This window comes from Peromyscus leucopus, chromosome 13 (assembly GCF_004664715.2).
Source record: "Peromyscus leucopus breed LL Stock chromosome 13, UCI_PerLeu_2.1, whole genome shotgun sequence".
NCBI classification, from domain to species: Eukaryota; Metazoa; Chordata; class Mammalia; order Rodentia; family Cricetidae; genus Peromyscus; species Peromyscus leucopus.
The window spans coordinates 10,398,957-10,419,797 of record NC_051074.1 but is presented as its reverse complement, the minus strand read 5'-3'; the positions used below and the strand labels follow the sequence as shown (position 1 = coordinate 10,419,797).

Below are 20,841 nucleotides of genomic sequence, written 5' to 3'. Positions count from 1 at the left end.
CTAGAACCAGTGCCACTAAACAGCCCACCAAAACAGCCCACCAAAGTCCAGCAACTTTGTGTGCAGGGCCAGCTAGATCTTGGGGATCTACATGGCAAAAGGGAGAGAACAGGTTCCAGCAAGTTGTTCATGAATCTCAGCACACACAAGCAGCATATGCCCTCACTCCCACCAAATACATAAATGTAAAAAAAAATCTAACACTAAAGAAAGCAACAAACACACACCCTAAACTAAAAATGTAAAGGGTCAACATCAGGTGGAATTAGAGCAAAATTGCATGCACCTCTGAAGAGATAATAATAAAATCATTTAACTATTTCAAGCCACTACAGAAAAAAGGAAAGCGAGCCAATTTATTTGTGAAGTCAGCATAATTTCATTAACAAACCCAGAAGGGAAAGGAAGGAAGAAGGAAAGGTCCTGCAGTAAGGAGAAACCAACAAACATCAAATCAACCTCATTCATGAAGATAAATATAAAATTTTTAAATATTAGCCAGCAATTAGATTCTAGTAATGTATCAAAGGTTAAGAGAAAACCTTATATACATACTGATGAGGTATATAATTAAATTCAATCAATCTACATGAAAATACTAAGGAAACTGCTTAAATATAATTCAGGGTTGTTTCCAAAAACAATAGCAAATGGTATTCATTAAACAGTGGGATTACTTAAACTAGGGGCTGAAGGGATGGTTCCCAGGTTAAGAGCACTTGCTGCTCATCCAGAGGACCCCGGTTCGATTCCCAACAATAAAACAGCAGCTTACATCTGTCTGTAACTGAAGTTCCAGGGGACTTGATATCCTCTTCTAGCTTTCCTGGACACCAAGCATGTAAAACACAGATGTACATATAGACAAAACATTCATGCAAATAAAATACAATGTCTTTAAAAAGAGATACTAAACCTATTTGAATTAGCTAATAATAGATTAAAAGATGTCCATTACTCTTTAAAACACAAATGAAAAACTTAAAGCACACACAAAAACATCACAATAAAACCCTCAGGTACTACCCTTTATTCAATTTCAATAATTAGCAACTCAAGGCCAAAATTAGTTTATTTCCAACTTCTCTGGATTACAGTGAAGCAAATCCTAGATACACACTTCATTTATAGTTCAGTATGCACAAGGGCTCCTAAAAATGACAAGCTATTATTTCTAGAGAAAATTAATTATAGCTTTTAATATAACCAAATACCCAACTGCCTCATTTTTTCATTAGAATCAAAATGAAAGTAGGATCTAGATACTGCAATTTTACCATGTTTATTTAATACTACCCTATTAGGATTATTGCATCAAGAAAAATATGAGCCGGGCGATGGTGGGGTATGCCTTTAATCCCAGCACTCAGGAGGCAGAGCCAGGCGGATCTTTGTGAGTTCGAGGCCAGCCTGGTCTGCAAAGCGAGATCCAGGAAAGGTGCAAACTACACAGAAAAACCCTGTCTCAAAAAACCATAAAAATAAAAAAATAAAATTAAAAATAAAAAAAAAGAAAGAAAAATCATGAGCCAGGCAGTGGTGATGTATGCCTTTAATCCTAGAATTCCAGAGGCAGAAGCAGGCGGATCTCTATAAGTTCAAGGCAAGCCTGGTCTACAGAGTGAGTAGATCCAGGACAGCCAGGACTGTTTCACAGAGAAACCCTGTCTCAAAAAAACAAAACAAAACAAAAAAAAAATCATGAAACAAAACTACTTTGCTGACAGGGCTGAACATGCAAAAATACTTGAGTCACAAAACACAAAAAACAACAGTAGCTGGCTTGGTAGCTCACACCTTTGATCCCAGCACTTGGGAGTCGGAGGCAGATGAAACTCTCTTGAGTTTGAGGCTAACCTAGTCTACACAGTGAATTCCAGGACAGTCAGAACTGCATAATACAGAGACCTAATCTAAAAAAAAAAAAAAAAAAAAGCCAATAGTAAAGCAGCCTAAGAGGTTAGGCCTTCAATCTCAGGTATCCGAGCAACTGTCACAAAATCACGAACACAAATGTTCCTGACAAAAAAAAAGAACTTTAGAATAAGGTAATTTATTTGGTCAGGTGCTAAAAAAAAAAGGTATGTGATGAGTCAAAAGTTTCTTTTTAGGGGCTGGAGAGATGGCTCAGTGGTTAAGAGCACACTGGCTGCTCTTCCAGGGGACCTGGGTTCAATTCCCAGCACCCACATGACGGCTCACAACTGTCTGTAACTCCAAGATCTGATACCCTCACACAGACATACATGCAGGCAACGCACCAATGCACATAAAGTAAAAATGAATAAATTACTTTAAAAAGTTTCTTTCTAGCTGGCTATGGTAGTACACCACTGTAATCTTAGCACTCAAAAGACAGTATTGCAAACTGGAAGGCAGCTTGGACTACACAGGGAGACCATGTCTCAAAAGCTGAAAGTTTCTTTCTGATTTGTGACTCTGCGTGTGCGTGTGCATGTGTGTGTGTGTGTGTGTGTGTGTGTGTGTGTGTGTGTTTTTGTGCGCCTGTTACTTAAGAGTAAATCCCTGGTTTCATGTATACTAGTCAAGTGTTCTATCAATGCACATTAGCATTGAAAGTTTCTTTCTATCCAGCAGTAAATAATTAGGAACAGAAATAGAGGAAAATACTTAACAAAAACAATGAAAATCGAACTATGTGTGGTAGTACAGCACTAGAGGCTAAGGTAGGAGCATTACAAATTTGAGGCCAACTTGGATTATATGATGAGTTCTCAAATAGTCTAGGCAACAAAGAAACCATGTCTGAAAACACAACAAAACACTTAACTGCACAGGAACACATTTTAGGTTATTTGTCTTTTTTGGTTTTGAGACAATCTTTGTAATCAAAGCTCACTTTGAACGGACAATCCTGCTTCAGCCTCCCAAGTGCTAGGATTACAGGAGTGCAATACTATATGTGGCTACAAATAGATTTAGAAACAAACAAATAAGCCCTAAACATATCATTTTGTTTCCCCAAATTGGTATAATTAATTTAATTCTAAACTGGAATCTCTATGGCATGACTTCTTTCAGCACTGGGTAAAATAACTTTTGTTTACATGGAAGGATAAAATACTTGAAAGCAGTAGAAGAGTGGACACTTGCCTTCACTACTGTTACATGCATTTTTATTTCAAGCCACAAGAAGATACAGGCAACATCATGAGTACCTTTCTACATAGCTGTATCTCCTTAGCTTTACTGACCCAAGTTTGCTATGGGATGTCTTTCTGTACACTGTGAATATGTGTTGCTCTTATTGGTTGATAAATAAAGCTGCATTGGCCTATGGCAGGACAGAATGGAGCCAGGCGGGAAAATCCAAGAGAGGTAAGAAAAGAGGAGAGGCAGATAGACACCATCCCACCATCCCACCATCCGGAGAGCAGCATGTAATGGCACACAGGTAAAGCCATGGAACATGTGGCAACATATAGATTAATAGAAATGGAATAAGTTTAGTTATAAGAGCTAGCTAGGAAGAAAACTGAGCCATAGGCCATGGCCATACAGTTCATAATTAATATAAGCCTCTGTGTGTTTATATGGGTCTGGGCGCCTGCAGGACTGGGCGGGACCCAGAAAAATTTCCAGCTATACAAGTTCCCAGCCATTTTGAAGATATGGGTCAGTTCAGAGCAAAAAAAGGTAATTCTCACTATCAGTTTCCTTTCTTTCAAGAAATACACAAACACAGAACTAGATACAGTGATTCTTCAATGTGGAGCATGCCAGGCCATCAATTCTTTACCCTACGTTCAAACATAACTTGGATCCACAATGTTTCCTAACAATTTAGTAACCAAAACAAAAAAAAAGGTTTTGGTTTCGTGTGGGGGTGCCAATAGGGACCCAGGACTCCTGCATTCAGGCAAGCTTTACCAACTGAACTATACATCCCCATTAATGCCAAAATGAAAGCTGAGAGGGGAATACTGAATTTCTGAAGCATTTGGTTTTTTAGTGAGAAAATCTTGATCCATTTACATACATACATACTACTAAGTACAAAGTGCAGATCAACTAGATCTCCACATCTAAGATAAATGGTCAAACTAAAATTTTATTCTTTCACACTGTGCATATTTCAGATGTCATGTTATTTGTAAGTTCTTTATCCTTGACCCATAGCTTCTTTATTCCAGAATAACATTATCACCCCAAATAAAATCCAAAAGATGAATAGAATAACAAAACTGTATTTTGACATGTGACATTATTTTGCAAGTGGCATTTATAGGAATGGAATACTCATAAATCAGAAGCATCATTCATGTACATAAGCTGTTACATTTTGTAGGCATTGCCCCTAATCCCCACACACACATTCAGACTTCTTAATGTAGGATCCTGAATAGCTTTTATTCGAAGTACCTAGACTGTCTTGCCATTTAGAGTTCTTAGAAGTGAGGACTGCACAAGTACATTATGCAACACAACACTCTTAATGGAGCTTGGGGCAGCATGCCACAATCAAAGAGAGCTGAATTACACTCATGAATGATAATAGAGGGAGGCCCCACCCCCTTTCCCTAGGCTATCCAGCTGAACCAAGAGAATCTGATCTCATTTAAAAGCTCTTGTTCTTTACAGAGCTGTAAAGAGAACAGAAAAAAAAATTCAAGGTGAAAAATTGAAAAAAAGAATCAGGACAACCTTTACAACTAAGAAAATCATCACCAAAATTAGATATAGCAGCACACACTGACAGTTTAAATGCTGGGTATTGCAAAGAATATACCTGAATGGCAACTACCAAAAAAAGCCACTGAAAAGGATCAAATTAGAGGCATGAAGAAAACAGTTTTCAGGACTGCTACAAAATCTTACTTTTCCCATCTTAGCAAAACTAATTTAGAAATGTATCTGGCCGGGCGGTGGAGGCAGAGCCAGGCGGATCTCTGTGAGTTCGAGGCCAGCCTGGGCTACCAAGTGAGTGCCAGGAAAGGCGCAAAGCTACACAGAGAAACCCTGTCTCGAAAAATAAAAAATAAAAAAAATAATGTATCTGAGGTACTGAACTAATTTTTAGCTACTAAAAAAAACACTTGAGAACCCAAGCCCTGAATCCCTTACTATGCAGTAGGTACCCCAATACTGAACGCCAATGGAGCACCTAATCCGTCTGAAGGAAATCTCATCCAGAGTCCTGAATAACGAGCACGAGCAGGAACTAACCAACAGATAAGCAGAAGACGGAGAGCGTGGGAGGTAGCACGAGGCGTAAAGTGGGCTAAGGCCAGCGATTGAGACCACAGTGGTCTGAACTAAAAGTTCCATGGGAAGAGTCTGGCATTCGTGTAAGGTAGGGCAGGACAGAGCCGAGAGGCACGAAGAAGTGTGGCCGGAAGATAAAAAAAAAAAGGGGGGGGGGCGCCAGGCGTGGTCTGGGCCTAAGACCGGCTTCAAAGTTAGACTTCAGAGCTTCTCACCGTCGGAGGCCTCCGCTCCACGTCCCCCGTTCCCTGTCACTTACACTGCTACAGCCCTTTGTCTTAGCATCGCACAACCCTGGGGAGGCCACAGCAGACAAGACCACTCCTCCTCCATACGACTACCCGCTGCTTCCAACTGGGGAGGCACCCTGACCATCTCGGGGTGACTGACTAGTCCTTCACACCCCCAGGACGAACTGGCACCGTTAAGTGAGAAGATGGTCACATACACACACAGAAGTGCTTCGGAGATGGGGATCTAAAGCCACCTCACCCAACTCCTCCACCCGCCGGCGTAAACGCCCGAGGCAGTGGGAAACGTACGCGGGTAATCTCACCCGGGGCCGGCCACTCCAGCCCCCACGCCCTGGACCCGGCCAGGAGGATTATCCAGATGGGGGGACGCCCGTCCAGTCGTCCTCGAAGGGACCGCCGCCCGCCGCCGCGCGTCCACCGCGGGAGCCGCGCGGACTCAGGGCGCGGCCGCCCCTCCCCCCACGCGCGCGGGCCCCCCCCTCTTCCGCACCCGTCACCCCAGCCTGAGTGGGCCGGGGGCGAGAGACGAACTCTGCTAAAAACCCCCCCTTCCCGAGAGGGGCCAGCTCCACTCCAGCCCGCGCGACAGTGGGCACACACACACACACACGGCCACACACTCACCCGCTAACACGCCGGAGACCGCTCGCCCGACTACAGCCCGGATCCGCCCCGCTCCGCTCCACCCCGCCCCGCCCCGCGGCGCGCGCGCGAACAGATGGCGTCATCGCGCCGTCCCGCCCCTTGCCAACTCCTTCCTGGCCCCCCCCCCGCTCCCCACCCTCCCCCGAGGTGGCGGGCAGAGCGCAAGCGTAGGACACGGCAGGCGTCCGCCTCTGCGCAGGCGCCGTGCCCCTCCCACGGCGGTTGGCCATATAGAGGCTGGGGGTGGGGGGAGGTCAAGCGTAGCCTCTTCTCCTTTACCAAGATGGCGTCTTGTTCCTGTTTCGCCACAGTTCCTACCTTATGAGCTTGGTTCCCTCGCGCTAATAAGAGAGGAGCAGGTAATGAGATTCTTCGCGTCGCGGGAAACCGGAGCTGGGGGAAGGGTATTTCTTAGGTAGGGATGAGGTGTCCACGGAGCGTGAGAGACGACCGGGGGCGGGCAGGTGGCAGCGTGAGTGCGGAGCGGTGGAGGGGAGGGCGGCTCTTGGCCTCGGCCCTTTCCTCCAGGAAGATGGCGGCAGCACCGAGCTACGAGCACCGAGCCGGGATGGACAGGCGCCTTTGACTTGCCGGCGGGCAGCTCTAGCCGCCTCCGCGGTCGTCTCGATGGCGGGCTGCCGTCCCGTGATTGGCTAGGCGCTAGTCACGTGGGCTCGCCGCCCCCCCACAAACCATAGAGTGGTGCCTGTCCCTGGGGACGTGGCCTTCCTGTGCAGTCGTGAGCCCAAGCCCCGCGGGGGAGGGCGGAGCCGGCACGGCCCCTCTCCTCTTGGGGTCTAGGGGCGCGCAGTGGGATCCGCGGCATGCCCCACGAGCCCGCTCGCCGCGACCGGCTCGAAGCTGGGAAGGTGCAGAACTGGGTTGCGGCCTGGTCCGGTTGTCCTTTCCTCTTGTCCCAGGAGGTCCTCTGGCTGGGCAGCGGTCGTGAACTCCCCAGCTAGGCCTTGCACAAGGCCTTTCTATAGGAAAATACCCTAGGGTACCCCGCTTGAGAGGAAACAGTAATCGCGCGACCCTAGTGAGTGATGCACACAGTGTCGGTACCCCAAGCTGTTTTGACACATGCCTGTTGTGAGGGGGTGTTTCGTGCGTATCTACTTTTTGAAAAGTAGCCGGGTGCTCAAGGCTACCTGCTTTATATATCCTGTCTGAGGTAGAAGACTGGAGGGTCAGTCTAGGCATGATATTTGTATACGGTATACCTGTAAACCAAAGGAGAAACTGACCTGTGTTTTATTATAGTGTTTACAGGCGACGAGAAAGTATGGGGGGAAACCGGAGGATTGTAATCTTCACTTAAAACGTGACTTGCCCTTCACCTTTGGGTTTTGCTACATAGTCACCTTAAGCCCTCAATCAGTGACTTCACATATTTGTTGGTGTGCCCGCCTTTATTCCCAGCACTCGGGAAGCAGAGGCAGGCTTCGAGGCTAGCCTGGTCTACAGAGGACGTTCCAGAATAGCCAGGGCTACACAGAGAAACCCTGTCTTGAAAAAGCAAAAAAAAGAAAAGTTGCTTTCTTAGCAGGTAACTTTCAGAAACCCAGTTAAGTCAGTCATAAAATTTTGTTTGAGGCTAGTAGTAGCCACAATCCAGAAGTAAATATTTATTATGAACTCATATGTGAATATGGAAACATTGGGCAAAACCTATTGCTTAGGCTTATGTTTTGAACACACTAAACTTGTTAATTATGTTAGACACTGAGATACTTGAAAGCAGTGCTTTAAAGTAGCTGAAGAGGTCTTTGGTTTAAAAAAGTGAATTAATACTTCTGGATTCAAAACAACCCTTAACCTATTATGACAGTTTTAAACTTAGAGAAAATGGGGCATATTTTCTCCAGTCTCAGGGATAGTATCTGAAAACCAGTTAAGTAATTTCCAACAGCAGCCAACTGTGTTGATAGCATCATTAGTTACAAGTCCAGCACTTTGTAGAAGCTTGCTTCATCTTGAGAACATCTGGAAGAGGCAGCTAGCTCAGAATGGACAGGGGGACACACAGGCAGATCCTTATCTTTGCCTCTCTTAAGGCAGGCTCACTCGCAGTGGCCAAATAGACTTTCTAGTACAATTTTTTAAGTATTGTCTTAATTTTCTAATGTCAACCTAATAACCCCACTTCTTCAGCATTAAAAAAATGGGGTGCCACATGCTGTTAGGGATTCTGGGGATGCAGAGATAGAAAAGATCTTCTTTTTAAAGAGATCTTTTTCTAGCAGTTTATAGTTTAGTGCAGAAGATTCACTTGAAAAAGAAAGCTTATTTTAGAGTCTGATGAGTGCCATAATGGAAATACATGAGAATGAGATAGAAAATAGACTATGATTACTTGTTGGAAAGCCTTCATAAAGAATGTAATTGTTATACCTGTAATCCAGCACTTTGGATTGTGGAGACAGATATATCAGGAGTTCAGGGTCAGCCTCTTCTACATATCGAGTTCATGATCTGCTTGGTCTACATGAGATCCTGTCTCTCAATCTTCTCCACCAAAAAAAGATTATGGTCCTTGAACTGGGGTTCCAAGAATGATTAAAGAGTTTCCAGGTGGAGTTGGCAGGACAGAATGTTGTAAACAGAAAGAGTAGGAAAGGTAAGGTATAATGTTGTAGCCAGTGACACATACAGCAAAAGGCTGAGAATTTGATAACCATACTGCTGATTCCTTGAATGGCAGAGGGCTCAGCAGAGACTGTATGAAGACATCTTTGTGGCCTATGTTCAGTCCATCCCAGTCTGATTTGGACAGGATTATGACCATTGGGATGACCTATGTTATTTTGTAAGATAGAGACACTTCATTAGTGTCTCCAAACTGAAAATTATTTACTGTAGAGTCTTGAGCAGAGACCATGCTTTTTTTGTTGTTTTTGATTCTTGGACAATTTCACACATCCTTATTGTGTATCTTGGTCATCTCCACCTAAAACTCTCCCCTTAGACTCCATGGATAACACCTGCCTCCTTTTAAATAACCCACTGAGTTCAATTAGGGCTTTTAACATGAGTGTGGAGAACCTACCAGCAACCACAACCAGGAAGAAAAATGATACCACCACAACCTCTCAGCAGCCATCTATTGCTTGTAACTCCGTAACTGATGTGGAGTTTCATGAGCCCCTATCCTGTCCATACTGAAATTGACTGGCTTGATCTTGTGCAGGTAACTGTACTACTCTGAGTTTGTGCTTGTAATGGCGTGTCCTGTCTCTCGGCAGGACTTGATAGCACTGCTCTCCATCTTCTGACTCTCACATCATTTCCCACCCCTCTTCTGCGGTGTTCCCTGAGTCTTGCTGGAATGGGTGTTGATATAGAGGCCCCATTTAGGGCTGAGCACTCAACAAGAATACAAGTTTTTTTTTTTAACGTCTCATTTGAATTAAAAAATTCTGTTATCTTAGACTAACAAAGAAGTGACTGTTCCTTAGCATCATTAAAGACCATGCTTTAATAAACAGTCTTCTTCATGAAGACATCAAAGACTGAGGTGGGCTCTCATTTTAGTTGTTTGGGTAAATATTATTTTGGGTGTGTTTTAAAACTTTTATTCAACTAAATCCTTAAGCTCATTCTTTTATGAATAATATCTAAAAAGCAGGGAATAATGAAAATGTAAAAAAATATACAAAAACAAGCACAGTGAGAATTTATCATCATGATAAATGAGCTAAGGGTCTCAGAAAAAGTCTGTCCTCACTGCCCCCAACATTATATTTTATAATTTAAGATCTAAAAAACAGCTACAGAGACCGGAGAGATAGCTCGGTGGTTAAGAGCACTTACTGCTTTTGCAGAGGTCCTGAGTTCAGTTCCTAGGGCCCAGATGGCCATTCACATCTGTCTGAAATTCCAATTTCAAGGAATCCAACATCCTCTTCTGGCTCTTAGGGTACCCAGCAAAAACATGGAGTCAATACATAACATTTAGGCAGCTCTCACTAAAATAAAAACTCTTTGAAAAGAAATAGCTACAAACCAGGAATGGTGGGAGGTACGTATCTGAAATTCTAGCACTTGAGAGGCTGATGCAAGTAGATGAGAGAAGAGATTCAAGAGTCCAGTCCCACTCTGGACTACAGAGCATGACTCTGCCTTCTACTTTTTTTGATTATAGGAGCTCTTATTTGATGAACAGAAAAAGATGTGAGACTATTAATGGATTGTAGCTACACTCGGTCTAGTTCTTGTCCCAGGTGCTTACAGGCAGTGGAGGTGCTTTGGCATTGGCAAGATCTAATCTGTTGGCTTCTTTCCTCTGTTTTGTTTTTTTTCATGACTCTTGTGCTTTTTACTGATAGCCTGTTGCCTGGCTCATAATATACTGCAGTTGAATGTCCTTTCTGTGTCTCACACTGATGAGAGCTTTTGTGTGGCAAATTTAACTAATGTTTTTGATTCATTTCTGCTAGATTGCAAGGCTCCTCTGTATCCAAAATGGGATAGCAAACTGATTTTTGCCCTTCCAAAGTTCTTTCTGTCTTTTGGTATCACTGGTCCATGGCTGCTTTTGCTGACATAGGCCATCTCCACATACTCAGTCCAACCAGGATGCATTTGTATACATGTGTGTCTAAGCTGTAATCCCAGCACTTGGGCAGTAAAGGCAGGAAGATCAAGAGTTCAAGCTTTGTTATTCTCAGCTGCATGTTGAGTTTGAGGAAGCCTGGACAACATGAGACAATCTCAGAAAATGTTATAAACAGTGCTTCAATAAACAAAACAATCTCATATTTAATCCAAGATAGAAAAAGGCTAAATGGTTATTCTTTACATATTATATATTAATTGGAAAGCTGTCAAAGCTATTGGTAACAATATTTTAAGTAAGGTGTTTGACCAGGTACTAAATATCTGCAAATCTAGTTTTACTTATTTATATATAGGTAGGGTTTCCCTTAGTAACGGTGCTGTTCTGTAGACCAGATGGCCTTGAACTCACAGAGATCAACCTGCCTCAGCCTCCTGAGTGTTGGGATTAAAGGCATGTTCCACCACCATCCATCTAGATTTATTTTTTTAATTTTTTTGGAGACAGTATCTATGTACTTCTGGCTGTTCTGAAACCCTATGTAGATCAGGCTAGCCTGCCTCTGCCACCTGAGTTCTGGGACTAAAGGCATACGCCACTACACAGGCTTTAGATTTCTTATATGTAGAAGTAATGAGGCACAGAATAACAGAAATAAGACATGGTGGAACACCCCTGTAATCTTAGTACTTGAGGCTCTGTCTTGAACACACACACACACACCCAACAAGAAAACTGATCTGATTAGACCTACCACAAATATGTATGAATATATACGTATGCACAAATACATAGGTCTACATGAATGTAGATTGTTAAATGTGTGTGTGTATGTGTGTGTGTGTGAACATGTACAGGCACATGATAAATTTATAGCGCCCATGAAAAACCTAAAAATTTATTTAAAAGCTTTTATTAAACGACTGTATAGTAATTCCTTCATAGGTGGTAACTTTTTTTTTAAGATGTTGTTGTTATTTGGTTTTAGTTTTTCGAGACAGGATTTTTCTGTATAGCCCTGGCTAGCCTCGAACTCAGATTCGCCTGCGTCTGCTTTCCGAGTGCTGGAATTAAAGGCCTATGCCACCACTGCCTGGCATGATATTTTTAGTTATGTTTATGAGGAGAGACGAGCATGTGTTCGTGAGTGCAGGTGTCTGTGGAATGACCCGTCAGCATTGGATTCCCCTGACACTCCAATTGTATAGGCAGTGGTGAGCCACCCAATCAATATGGGTACAAAAGCAGCATGTACTTTTAGCTGCTGAGCCATCTTTCTTGCCCCTTGTTGTTTTGGGGTGTGTGTGTGTGTATGTGTTTTAGTTTATATGTATGGGTAGTTTGCCTGCATGTATATCTGTGCATGCATATGCAGTGCCACAGAAGCCAGAAGAAGGCATTAGATCCCCTATTGCTGAACTTACACAGCTGTGAGCCGCCATGTTTGTGCTGGGAACAGAACCTGGGTCCTCTGCAGGAACAGTCAGCACTCTTAACAACTGAGCCATCTAGCTCCCCCTTGATAGTTTTAAGTAGAATACCTTTTATTTATTTTACAATTTCATTCATGTAAACAGTGCATCTTTATCATATGCATACCCATCTCCACACTTCTACTCCATACAGGCCCTCTTAACACTTTCCAGATCCCTACTTTGTATCCTTTCCTTTTATTGTTTTATTTGTTAAGAACACACAGAGTCCAATTAGTGTGGCCCTGTTAGAATGTTCAGTTATCTTGTGCAGGTAATCGTAGCTGCAGCAAGTTTATGGGTGTATTGGCCATGTCATGCCCTGAAGAGAGAATTCACATGTACTCCTCCCCATCCTCCAGCTCTTCTATCGTTCTGCCCCCTTTTGTGAGCAATTGTGGGTGGGGTAGGGCTGATGTAGATGTCCCAGTTAGGGCTAAGCATTCAATAGACACTTCATCTCTGAACTTTGACTAGTAGGAGCCTTTTGTTAACTGCTGACTTCTACTGAGGAAAGGTTCTCTGGCCAAGGTTGAGGGCAGCACTAATCTGAGTATAAACATAAATATTTAAAAGACATTTAACCACACATTGTTTTTGTTTGGCTTTTTGAGACAATGTTTCTATGTGTAGCCCTGGCTGTCCTGGAACTCACTCAATAGACCAGGCTCGCTTTCTGCCTCCCAATTAGTAGTTGATTTAGCAAAGCAATAATAGTAGGGCCTGTGACTACCAGCTTTTGACCAGATTTACTATATCAGGCCTGATAACCCCCCCCCCCACGAACAGACCTCAATTGAATCCAAAACCAGTTGATTACTTCCATAACCTTTTTTTGTTTGTTTGTTTTTTGTTTTTCAAGACAGGGTTTCTCTGTGTAGTTTTAGTGCCTGTCCTGGATCTCGCTCTGTACACCAGGCTGGCTTCGAACTCACAGAGATCCGAACTCACAGAGATCCGCCTGACTCTGCTTCCTGAGTGCTGGGATTAAAGGTGTGTGCCACCGCCCAGCTTCCATGACCTTTGTGCCTCTCTGTTGCACTAGTGCATGCATCGTCCCTGGCAGCTTGATACTGTGGCATGCAGGGTTGGGTGCAGTGATACCATTGATGTTGGGATTCCAGATGTATACAGCTGTTCCCAGTTGCCCTTATTACTTTTTCTTGGTTACTGGTAAGTTGTTTAAAAATTAAAATTTCATTTAAAATCAAGTTTATATCTTATTATGGTTTAAAAGTCAAATCCTAGAAAAGCCAAAAATATCAATATTCTTCCCCATTTACAGTTCTAACCTCTGTAGAGAACCCATTCAGTAGATTTTCATTTTCCAATTTGGAAGAACTGTCTGACATTATTTTCCACCCATGTTTCATATATTGTCTCTTCAATTAGCTGAGAGTAGATGAGAAGTTTCTAGTTTTTCCCTCCTCTATTCTATCCCCCCGCCCCCAGACAGGGTTTCTCTGTGTAGTTTTGGTTCCTGTCCTGGGACTCACTTTGTAGTCCAGGCTGGCCTCGAACTCACAGAGATCCGTCTGCCTCTGCCTCCCGAGTGCTGGGATTAAAGGTGTGCGCCACCACCACCCGGCCTATTCTATCATTTTTATGCAGACAGATTGGTAGCTGCTTAGAGTAGGTCTGTCCATAATTTGATTAGTTCAATATGTAATGTTTCTATTTTACTGCTCAGTACAATTCACAACTAGACCAAATGGTGTAAAGTGAGGTTATCATATATCTTGTTTTGTTGAACTTTTTTAGTTTTCTTTATATTTTTATATATTTTAGTTTTCTTCTGCCCATATTGTTGAAATATTTTAATAAATGTAATCCTTGTTATCTGATGAAATAAAGTATTCTGCCCATTTCATTTTTAAGGTTTACTGTATGTGTATAAGTGTGTGCCTGCTTGTATGTATGTATACCACATGTGTGTGTGGTACCTTTGGAAACTAGAAGAGAACATCAGAGTCCTTGAAACTGAGTTACAGACGATTGTGAGTGGCCATATGGATGCTAGGAACCAAACCCAGATTCTTTGCAAGAACAAGTGCTCTTAACCTCTGAGCCATGTCTCCAGCCCACCTTACCCTGTGTCGTTTTCAATCATTCTCTTCTAGTGCCTGTGACTTTACCTGTTCCTGGGATCTTTCTATGGCTCTGTGATGGCCCTTGGTTTTCAGGAACCCATGTCCACTTCTTTCTGTCTTTTACTTACATTTGGTAATGCACATCTTCTGGTAGTTGTCATACAATAGTTGTGAGAGCTTGTGCATCTGAAAGTCCTTTTTCTGCCCTATTTCCTGCGTGAGGTTCGGGGCATCATTTAGCTCTTTTTTTTTCCAACTTCCAGCCGAAGTCTGGGACCATCCTGAGATGTTTTCCTTGATGAAATGAAACAAAAAATTTCCTCAGGGATTCAGAACAGAACTCCTTTAGGGGCTGTTTTCATCCCATGTCTTGCCTGCACATTGGGCCTCTTCACTCTGAAATTCATGCTCTTCTCAACTGGGCATTTTTCTTGGTTTATCATTTTGAGTTCTTCCCATATACTTTCTTGTTCTTTGAGGAATTCTCTTGGTACTTCCCAATTACTGTTGTAACTTCCCTAGATTTTCTACTAACTCTTAATTAAAATTATAAACTGACAGATCAGAATTCTATGTATGGGGGTACAAAGTGGTGTTATAGTTGACCAATACAATGTTCAGTAATGAAAAATTAGCATTCTATACATTGAGTGATTGTTTTGTAATAAAAGTCTTTGAAATTTACTCTCAAGAATTTTGGAATATATGATATATTACTTACAGAGTTTCCAACACCATACAGTCCTTATTTACACTTTTACCTTCAGCTTTCATGTTCTTTCTGGAAGATGTTCTCAAATTTATCTCCTAGCCTTTTTGCTGAGCCTTTATTCTTTGTATTTTTATTTTAGAACTTCCTATTTATGTCTCCTGGGTGCTTTATGTATAGCTTATCCTGTAAATTTTTTTACCCCAAAGTCACTGTTTGCTTCAGGCTGCTTTGTGTTTCTTTGGGGTGTGTTGTTTTATTTTCTCCCTTTTCTGGAGCCTTTTCTGGGTTATCCAGTCTTGCTTTGGTGCCTATTGGTGTGTCAGGGCACCTCTGAGCCTGTGGTCCTGCCTTGTCTAGGGCAACATTCATTGTAGAGGCATTTGTCAGGGTTGTCTCCTTAGAGCATCCTAACAGCTGGTGACCCTAGTGCAAAGAGTGTACTTCCCTTACTAAAGAAAACAGTGACAGCCTTGGGGGGCGGGGGGGAGCTAGACAGCTGTCTAGCTCTACAAAGTTCCATGTGACTCAAGAGATCCTGCTCAAGTTCTTAATTCTATTTCCAACCCAAGTTTCTCCTACTTCCAGTCAGGTGTGTTGTCTTCTGCATTGCTGGTGAAAGATTCAGCTCTTTCTGATCAAGTTTCCATTTCTAGCCCCTTGTATTTTAAGGTTCTTGTTTCTACTCAGGCTTTCTGATTTGCATCTTAAAAAAACAAACAACAACAAAAAAAAACCTTATTTATCGGTTTTAGTTAGTACTTCAGAAAGGAGTGCAAGAAAATGTACTCCTGCCACGTGCCATAAGGAATAAAAACATGGAGATCACATCTTAGTGAGGGAGACAGGCACATCAGTTACAGCTAAGAAAGAGGAAGAAATAATAGTATCATCGGGCTAGACAGCAGGAGACAGTGGCCACTGAAAATAAACTACTTGGAGAAGCATTGCTGATGGAGTGACACCTGTTACCTTTAAGCCTGAAGTGAGTGGATAAGCTATGAACAGCCACCTGGGAAGATTCTAAGTATAATGAATAGGAAGTGCAAAAGCATGGGGTGAGGATGTGTTTGGTGTGTGGCTGGAGATCAAGGAAAGAGGAAAGCAGACTTGGAGGCCCTTGGTAGTAAGTAACTGCAGCAGAGTAACCACTGATGGTGGCGATAGTTTTCCCACCAGCCTAGGATCCAACTCCTCTGGCCCCTGTGGACACCTGCATTCATGTGCACATACCTACACAGATACATACCCATAATTAAAAATAATTCTTTTATAAAAATGAAAATTCATTTGGCAGATAAGCTAAGTGAGATTTCAACCTAACAGCAAAAGATTTGCCTTAAAATTGTATTTTTCCCACATCAGACTGGAAAAAATAAGACCTGACCATCTTAGTTGTTATCAAGGATAGTTCACAAATTGTAACTGGACAATTGAGCTCACTAGAAGGGCAGTTTTATTCTGGCAGTACAGATTGATGCATTGCCTGGAAAAAAAATTATTTTTCAGGGATTTGACCTAAAGAGGTTCTGGCCCAACTGAACAGAGACCTTCCTTTCCTCTTCTTCCTTTTTATTCCTTCCCCTTGGAATAAACCCACAGAGTAGCCTCAAGTTCTTAATCCTCCTGCCTCCATCTCCCAAATGCTGAAACTAAAGACAGGCGCCACCACAGCCAGCCAAAGAATTTTCTTTTTAGCATTTTTTGATAGATATTAGCAAGATGAACAAAACACAATACAGGACAGCTAGGTGTGGTGTGCACACCTTTAATCCTAGCACTTGGGAGGCAGGGGCAGGTGGGTCTCTGAGTTCTGAGACCAACCAGAGCTACATGGTGAGACTCTGTCTCCAGAAACAAAGTTACAAGCTACTCAGGCATTCCATCAGTGGGGATTTATTGTTAGGTCTACTCCATTTAACATGCAGTTGTTAAGAAATGAGTTAGAGTTGTACATAAATCTTAGAAAGACGGCCATTTATATTTATATACAGAAATAGGTGTGGCAAGTGGTAAGTTTATATGAGATCTTGTTTTTATTTAAGCAGTGTATCAATGTATGTACAGAAATCTGTTAGAGACTGAACAGTGGATTTGGAGATGTTTCTTAAAGAATAAACTGGGGAGGCAGAGACAGATCTCTGTGAGTTTGAGGCCAGCCTGGTCTACATACTTAGTTTAGGACAGCCAGAGCTTCATTGTGAGACCCTGCCTCAGAAAACAAAAACCAAACCAAAAAGGCTTAATTTTTACATAGTTCTGTTGAATTGTTGTATTGGGTTAGTGATGATTGTCTTCCTTGCTAAATCATTCCTATTAGCAGCTACACATTAATACCAATGAATTAATTCTACCCATATTGACCAAACCAGTATTAATGTAGCCCCTCCTATCCCATCCGAGGCCCTGCTGTGGGTAGAAGACTCGGGACAGATAGAGACTTTGCTGTGACAGCAGGCTGCATCTGGAGTGGCCAAAGGTAGGAAGCTGCTAAGGCAGAAACCAAATGTTGACGAGTGGCTGTGAACAATCGTTATGAAGTAAGTTTCTGAAAATACTCTCAGGTTTGCCCTTTCTTCCCATGTGTTGTTCTCAGGAGTTCCTAAAGGTGGACATTGAACGCATGCTGCAGTATTCGATGTCTTAGGTTCAGACAGCTAGGCCTCACTTCTTTAGCCCTGACTGTGATGAAAGTGTGAGGTGTTTTCCCTGGGAGACCTACATTTTTAGCCTTGGACCTGTTGCTTTTTGTTAGTTTTGAGAAAGGGTTTCACTGTATATACCATGCTGGCCTTGAACTCACTATGTAGTTCATACTGGCCTTGAGCTCTCAGTGATTTCCTCCTGACTCAGCAAAACACTGTTGAGTGCTGAGATTACAAGTGAGGGCCACAATGCTCAGCCTTTGGATTTGGTGTGGGGTTTTGGTTTTGGGGTTTTGGTTTGTTTGTTTTGTTTTTTTGTTTTTAAGACTCATATAAGAACTCAGATCCTCCAGCTTGGTTTTTTTTTTTTTTTTTTTTTTTTTTTTGAGACAGGTGCTCTCTCTCTACTTGCATCTCATAGATTTGCTAAACTGGCTAGCCATGGAGCTCCTGGGATCTGCCTGTCTGCCCATTCCAAACCCAAGTGTGGTATGTGTGGGTGTTGTGTCTGGCTTTTATGTGAGTATTGGGGATCTACACAGAGGCTCTCAGGCTTATGTGGTGAGCACTTGAATGACTGGATCATGTCCCCAGACTTTGCCTTTCTAGTTTAAAAGTGGAGAAATGAGTCTCTGAGAGGGTTTATTTTTATAGCTCCGGAATCTCATAATATTTGACTCAGTTCATTATAAATTTAGTTTTTTAAGATTTAATTTATCATTTTAAGAGTGGTACATTGAGCCGGGCGGTGGTGGCGCACGCCTTTAATCCCAGCACTTGGGAGGCAGAGCCAGGCGGATCTCTGTGAGTTCGAGGCCAGCCTGGGCTACCAAGTGAGTTCCAGGAAAGGCGCAAAGCTACGCAGAGAAACCCTGTCTCGAAAAACCAAAAAAAAAAAAAAAACAAAAAAACACCATTTAAGAGTGGTACATTGAACTGTTACTGAACAGCATTGTGGTCCATTTCAAGAGTGAAGCCTGGCATGTCAGCACATGCCTTTAGTCCCAGCACCTGTAAGGCAGAGGCAGGAGGATCTCTGTGAGGCAGAGGCGAGCTTGTTCTACATAACAAGTTCTAGGATAGCCAGGATTGCATATTGAGACCCTGTCTCAAAAAAAAAAAAAAAAAAAAAACAAAGAAAGAAAGAAAAAGAAAGAAAAGAGAAAGAATGCATCAGTGATACAAAATGCCTCACTTGCTAAATATAATGATGAACACCTGTAATCCCTATACTTGGGAGGCTGAGGCAGGAGGATTGTGAGTTTGTAGCCAGCCTAAGCCACAAAGCAAAATCTTGTCTCAGAAAAAACAGGACAAGAAAAAAAACACCTTACCTGCTAAGACTTGTATTCATTGCTTTCTTTCCCCCCAGTAATAGTTCTCAGCTGGGACAGGTGGTCTGCGGTGGCCATCTTTGGGGTACTTCTCAAATCTAGTAGTTAAGACTGTCCTACACTGCACAGGACAGCCACACAAAGGTTGTCTGACCCAAATACCAGCAGTGCTGTGGTGATAAGTACTGTCTTGCAGGGTCAGTTCGTAAAGCTATCGTCACCGTCCCTGTTTTCCAGCTTCAGGGAGTAGAGGCTGGTGGAGTAAAGCTGATGAGGTATGATTTTAGTGCTGTGTTGCCTGCAGTATAAGTGTTCTCAGGATGATGTTGGTAATAGAAAATCTGCACTTCTTACCTGTGTCAGGTATGGGTTAAGCATCATGTGTGAGCTCACTTAATCCTCACAGTGACACCAAATGGTACAGGAGAGGAGACAGGTATACAGAGTCAAGATTTGTAATTACTTTTTTCTTTGTCTTGTTTTCATCCTCTTTTGTGGGGGGTGGGGGAGTCCTCGAGGCAAGGTTTCTTTGTGTAGCCCTGGCTGTCCTGGAACTTGATCTGTAGAACAGGCTGTTCTCCAACTCAGAGATCCACCTGCCTCTGCCTCCTGAATGCTGGGGCTAAAGGTGTGCACCGCCACCACCTGGCTCATCCTCAATTTTAGAGGTTAACAAATTCAAATATTCAGTCACAGTTACTTAGTGTCTGTAGGGCCTCTCTAAAGTTCAAGGCTACAAAGGTAATATCCAGCCGTGCGGTGGTGGCGCACGCCTTTAATCCCAGCACTCGGGAGGCAGAGCCAGGCGGATCTCTGTGAGTTCGAGGCCAGCCTGGGCTACCAAGTGAGTTCCAGGAAAGGCGCAAAGCTACGCAGAGAAACTCTGTCTCGAAAAACCAAAAAAAAAAAAAAAAAAAAAAAAGGTAATATCCTCACCTACCTACCTTCCTTCCTTCCTTCCTTCCTTCCTTCCTTCCTTCCTTCCTTCCTTCCTTGCTCCCTCCCTCCCTCCCTTCCTTTCTTTCTTTTTTCCGAGACAGTGTCTCTCTGTGTTGTTTTGGTGACTGTCCTAGATCTCACTCTGTAGACCAGGCTGGCCTCAAACTCACAGAGATCTACCTGGTTCTGCCTCCCAAGTGCTGGGATTAAAGGCGTGCACCACCACCACCACCACCACCACCACCACCACCACCACCACCACCACCACCACCCAGCCCACACCATTCTTTCTAGTCCAGGAGTGAGGACAGTCAGGTCTTTGCATAAAGACAGATATTTAATTCAAAAATACCCACTGTGAAATTGTTCTGTGTCCCTCAATCAGCAAAATTTATTTTTCATCAAATGCATATTCCCTAAATAGGTTTCTGGTAGGGAATGAACAAATCGAGTCCCAGCCCTAAAGCCATCCATGTACTTAGCGCATCTTTACAGTAACCTGCTGCTGATTAACACTAGAACAAAGACCACTTGTGGCTGCCTTCAAGAGATCGGCTTTCTAGTCTAGACTGCCTGACATATTAGTGTTCCTGTCATTCTGTCGGTCGGTGATCTAGCTCCAGTGATTCCAGCAACATCCTGCCGTCTAACGAAGGCCTCCTCCCCCACTCTAGATTAAGGGCAAGCCATCAATGAGCATTTTCTTATTTGGGATCCCCATGTCTTAGCTGGGTAGTGGAATTATCAAGGGTGCCAGCACATGTTTAAGGGAATGAACAGGATATTGTTGGTTGGTATTTGGCACACTTGTCTTTTAACTGACATTTTGATGAATTATAACGGGTTTCCTGGATCTAGATCTTCAGTTTCAAGCTCTGAGAAAATGCTTGCTATATGTAGAAATCTAGTCTAAAAGCCTTCAAGTGATGTCAGTGCCCAGCTTTCTCTGGAGGTTTACATGTGCTGGGA

The 20,841-nt window shown here is 43.0% G+C and overlaps 2 protein-coding genes across 6 annotated transcripts in view; one reads left to right on the top strand and one right to left on the bottom strand.

The window, feature by feature from the left end:
- Septin2 (septin 2) overlaps nt 1-6,731 on the bottom strand; it is a 40,893-nt gene extending 34,162 nt beyond the window's left edge. Inside the window, exon 1 of one of the 5 annotated variants that reach the window (XM_028890620.2) lies at nt 6,444-6,731. The gene's annotated coding sequence lies outside the window, so the exon portion shown is untranslated. Of the gene's footprint in view, nt 1-775; nt 803-5,768; nt 5,904-6,104; nt 6,188-6,443 lie in introns of those variants that run through there. The other 4 variants (XM_028890619.1, XM_028890622.2, XM_028890621.2 and 1 more) reach the window with 4 other exon arrangements.
- The window catches only part of LOC114707783 (high density lipoprotein binding protein), a 79,121-nt gene continuing 64,565 nt past the window's right edge, over nt 6,286-20,841 (top strand). Inside the window, exon 1 of the mRNA XM_028890615.2 lies at nt 6,286-6,484. The gene's annotated coding sequence lies outside the window, so the exon portion shown is untranslated. The remainder of the gene's footprint in view (nt 6,485-20,841) is intronic.